Raw genomic sequence first — 5,620 nt, 5'->3', positions numbered from 1 at the left:
CCTGTGTCTACAGGGACGCAAACACAGGCTTCTACAGGAAGCCCAAAAACAAAAATGAAGGCTTCTACAGGAAGCCCGAAGATCATTGAGAAGCAGGCTTCTACAGGAAGCCCAAAAGCAAAGACCAAGGCTTCTACAGGAAGCCCGAAAATCGTTGGGAAACAGGCTTCTACAGGAAGCCCAAAAACGGAGACAAAGGCTTCTACAGGAAGCCCGAAATTGGAAAAAGGGGCTTCTACAAGAAGCCCGAAAGTCATTGAGAAACAACCTCCTACAGGAAGCCGGAAGACAGAGAGAGGGCCTTCTACTGGAAGCCCGGGAGTGGCTAAAGCCGGGTCTTCTACAGGAAGCCCAAAAGCGGGAAAGAAAGAATCTTCTACAGGAGGCCCGGAAGTGGGCAAAGCAGGGTCTTCTACAGGAAGCCCGAAATCTGAAAAGGAGGGTCCCTCTACAAGGAGCTCTGAGAAAGCAAAACACAAGAAAGAGAAGGCTGGTATTCTAGAAAAGGAGGCAGCAGCGGCGTTGGCCGCCCTCAGCACACCTCAAAAACCGAAGGAAAAGAGAGAGAGGGAGACCCCTCTACCATCAGAGGCCAGGCGAAGCAAGCGGATAACCACGGGCAAGACACAGCCTCCACCCGGTAGCCAAACCACTTTAGGGGATGTCCCTACTTCACCCAGTCCAAGGACCCCCTCTAAAACATCAGCCACCCCCGAGAAGGGGAGCCCAAAAATAACTTCCTGGACCCGAAAAATAGGCAAATCGCCTTGCGAAGCCTGGCTCAAGGAAATAGGGAAGGGGGCAGAAGCACCACCTTCGTCACCACCAGGGACAGCGAAGGCAGGGCTGACAAAAATAGGAAAGGAAGCAGCGCCACCCTCGGCAGAAAAGGCAGGACCACCAAAAACAGGGAAGGAAAAGCATGCTCTGGGCTCTAGTTCTCGGCCACAGACGAGGAGCCAGGGCAAAGTTGCTCAAGGATGAGCAAATAGTTTAGCTGGGGGGTGATGATGAGCCCCAATTTTTGGTATAATTTGGGCTCATTTGGCCTACTTGCTTTGCTCAAACCATTCACTTTTTATTGCTTATGCATTCATTTCTTAGTTTATTCGTGTTGTTTGTAGGAAGAAGGGTAGACATTCTATCTACGTGACTAATGCATGATGCTTTCAGGTTTTTGGCATTAAAAGGGAGAAAAGACCACGTGAAAAGGAGACAAGGAGACAGTGAGGTGGCACTGCTGGTTTTTAGGAGAGGATGTCCACAACCTTGGGACCTTCCTCGTGATTCCCACCATAGCTCCGAGCTCCAATCTATCTCCCCACCGAGCTTAGAGGCAGCCAGCTGTTCTACAGGAACAACAGTTGTAACTGTTCTACAGGAACAACAGTTATGACTGTCCTACAGGATCAGCAGTTTAAACTTCAGTTGGACAGCCGAGCTCCTCAAATCAAGGACACCTGTTGGATGATCATTTTGCATAAATACTGAGGCCGTAGCCTTGGATAGAAGCTTTTTGAACTTTTGCATTACTCTTGTAATTTTGCAGTACGAGCTACAGCTCTGTTTTTGTTCCTTTTTGTAAGCCAATTTGGCATGACATCAGATTATGAATAAAGAAGGCAGATTTTGATCTAGTGCTGAGTTTTCTCAAGGAGCTATAGCTCTCAGGTTAGGGCCCAACCTGAGAGCAATAGATCTCCTCAGTGTTGTAATGTTGTTGCATTTCGTTCCAGCACTTTGAGTTTTTACTTTACCATGCAATTCGAATTTACAGTTTGTTAATTTAGTCTTTTTCATGAGCTTAGATAGGATTAGTTTATGGTGAATTTGTTTCTAGTTGCTTAGGTTAGAGGAGGATAGATATAATCTATTGGAGCTCCAGAAAAAGGTTGTAAAGGCTCACTGCCATCTCTGTTAGGGATTGGGGTGCAGTCCATAACCAACCACCAAAAAGAAACGCAGTTCTTCTCACTTTCATGCAAGCTGCCACATAGACATTTTCGTTGAAGATCCATCCATGCACTTTTGACATAAACCATACTTCTACATTTCACTTCCATGCACAAGTTTCATTTCTTGGTTTTCCATTGCTGTTCATAGGTTTCATGGCACAGTTATCATAGGTTAATGAATCCTCGTTTTGGTGTATAAGTCATTTGTTTCATTTACGCTGCTCCATATCATTCCACTTTCTTCTTCTTCTTCTTGATCTCTCCTCAAGTCACTCATTCGGCCTCTGTCCAGCTCTTTTACCCTCCAACTCATCCATTATTCACTTAGCTCCATTTACTTAAACTTTCGTTGAGCCCATACTTCCAACCATCAACCCACTGCATGCACTATTCCTCCATCTGATTTTTCTGCTCCTGAGCCATCACCAGCTCCATCTCCATCTCACCTATCCTCCCACACCACTCCAACACTTCACCATCTCCCAAAACTTCCACGGCCAAACATCCTGTAGAATTGCACAGCCTTCCTGTAGAAACCTCTGAGTTTCCTATAGGATCCCCTGCAGACTTCCTGTAGAAGTCTGCAAACTCGGTTGCTGAGCATCCGAATGTGGTAGACTTCTGGGTATTGATGCTAGAGACCCTCTGGGACCTCCCTTAGCCATCCCGACCTTGCCCATGCTTTCCTTCCATTCCCACCGCTCCTGCACAACCAAACCCTAATCAAAAGCACCATCACAATAAACCCAACCACTTAATGAAAAAATACAAAAACATGTCTTTTCAGATGCAAGTAGCTTAGATGCATGTATTTCAGTTCACTGCAAGTAATGGCATTATTGGTAGTTGTTTCATTCACAGTTTTGTATAATTAGGGTCAAGCTAGTTAAATTAGGGTTTATTAGGGTTTCTATGCTTTGTTGGCTTTCCATTTCCTTTTTGCAAAGTAGGTCAACATCCTCCAAGATAGCTTTTGTCCATCACTCCTAAAGCTTCTTCTGTGAGCCTATAGAAGTTGGCTTGAGCCCTAGCAGACTTGTGCCAGCTGACCAAGTGACAGCTGCGACAAGAGCTAGTACTTGTGCATACAACACCGTCGCTTCCAAGTTTGTACGAACTACCGGGTTGATAAAATTAGAGATAGGGAGCTCCAGGAGTTGTAGCATTATTGCTACAATACTGGAGCCCACCACATCTCCTGCTCTATATAAACCAACACATTAGCATCATAACATACCAATATCATCATGATGATAATTGCATACAATGACCTTACAATGCATATTTGACCTATCATACATGGATAACCATAACCATGAAAATGAATTCATAACAACATATAGACACTAACACACATATCAAATGCATGTACAACTATACACTCATGACGACACATCCCACAACAACACCATCAACCTTCACATGGCGATATCATTACAACCATGATCAACACCATGTAAATACAATAAGAAAATGGACTACAATCATAAGGAACACATATGTAACCTACATGAATGCATGACCGACACACAACCCATGCAATTTGAGGGGCGAACATGCTCTGATACACTGTGTAACACCCTACTCCCACATCTACCCAAGAAACCGACAAGTTGGGGTAAACATGCGAAGATAAGTCATTATGATATGATTCAACCTCCTAAGTCACATTAAGAAATTGGAACCAACGAAAACACACCATACAAACATTCAACATCAGCATTAGGACCCTCATGAACCATTCCAACCTTATAGCCAATTGGGCCCTGGGTCGCACTAATATTTTGGCCCACTTGACCTCTGGATGTTCTCATGCTATGGGCATGCTAGTGTTTAGGGACCTTTGGACGCTCTCATAGGCCTACAAACCAGTATCCAGGGACTATTTTGGTCAGTTCTGTGCCAATGTCCTTGGAATTTAAGCCACATTTTCAAGCCTAGAGCCCAAGTCACTGCCCAAAATTGAATGACACATTCAAAACAGTAAGATAACATGGAAATAACAATACTAATGCAATTACTTGAATAATACCTTGATTGCACCACTACTATCCATGATAGGCAGTTCATCAAACATATCACAAATATGTAATCTACATGTTTAAATAACATATTTTAACATAGATGTATTATACTTATTTGAGAATCACTAAGAATCATTGCTCCCTTACATCTATTAGATCATAGAGACATTGTTCATTCATATACAAGTAAAAACATGATGGGAGCTATACATAGCCACTGTCATAATACATATTCATAACCAACATAATAACAATAGAAATAACAAGGATACAATAGCCATATAATCCACATATAAACCAGTATAATACTCATGATATAACAAGAGAGATGACCTCATATTAATGATGCAAAATCCAACCCAGTATGGGACTACCACGTTCCACTCGACGGTAGACATGGCTGAGCCAAAACTCTCTTCATTCGATCACCCCCACGCCATATTCCAAGAATGAATGTGTGATCTCCTAAAACACATCAATCAAAACCATAAAGGGCTTCCATAGGCCAAACCACCTCAACCCATCAAACAATGATTCCACATCATGGTCGGACATCACAAAAGCATCATCAAATCAGTCTCTACCCAAGCCTTCTAGGGTTCCAAAGCATTTCATCTAACCTGGATTTCAGGACTAGTAACTCAACCCATGACTGTTGTTAGGCTCTAGAGTGTTTTTCCAACCAAGGTTCCAGGACTATTAACTCAACCCATAGCTGCTACTGGCTCCAGAGCGTTTGTCCAACCAAGGCTCCAGGACTAGTAAATCAACCCACCAAAGGATCAGAGCATTTGTCCAACCAAGGCTCCAGGAATAATAAGTCAACTCAACTTTTTACAGGGCTCCAGAGCATTTGTCTAACCAAGACTCTAGGACTAGTAACTCAACCCATGTCGTTACAGGGCTTCCAAAGCGTTTTTTCAACCAAGGCTCTAGGAAATAATAACTCAACCCAAGCTAAAGGAAACATGAGAACCCACCAAAAACATAAACAAATGAACCCACAACACCATGGCTATCCAGGAAATACCAAGGCTAGGCAAATCAACTGTCAATCCATGCAATCCTCCATACCAATGACAAATCATAACCATGAAACCATATGCATGTGCCATGCATGCCAAAAATAGTGATGAAAACATACATGCAACTCACTACCTGCAAGAAAAACCCATTGTAGTTGTCTATCCCAATATCCTCTTACACTTTCATACTCTTCCTTTTCCTTCTTTCTCTAAAACTCCAAGCATGCCACACTCTCCAAGAGTGCTCCAAGAAAACTATAAGTGTCCAAGAGTATGAGAGAGAGAGGTCCAAATTTGAACTAACCAAGCCTTTACCACTGATCCTCAAAAGCCTTCTTATCAATGAGGCCTCTATTTTCCTCAATTTCCATAATTTCCCTTCAATTTCCTCCTCACATGCAACCTGTGACTTTTCACCTTCCTTTTCTCCTAATTTCAAATATTTTCATAAATAAAATTCCAATAAATGCCTCATGTCTTTCCAATTCCTTTTCCATTGCCTTTGCCAATTTCCTTTAGCCATAATAAACCGAATGAACACCCAACTAGGATGTTTTGCCCATCATTCAGCTTGGAATATGTGTGCCATGACTGTGGTCATATATATGTTTACATG

Source organism: Pinus tabuliformis, chromosome 2_2, assembly GCF_031772625.1.
Source record: "Pinus tabuliformis cultivar Carrire ecotype Pingquan chromosome 2_2, CPIR1, whole genome shotgun sequence".
Classification (NCBI taxonomy): domain Eukaryota; kingdom Viridiplantae; phylum Streptophyta; class Pinopsida; order Pinales; family Pinaceae; genus Pinus; species Pinus tabuliformis.
Note: the sequence above shows the minus strand (reverse complement) of the source record.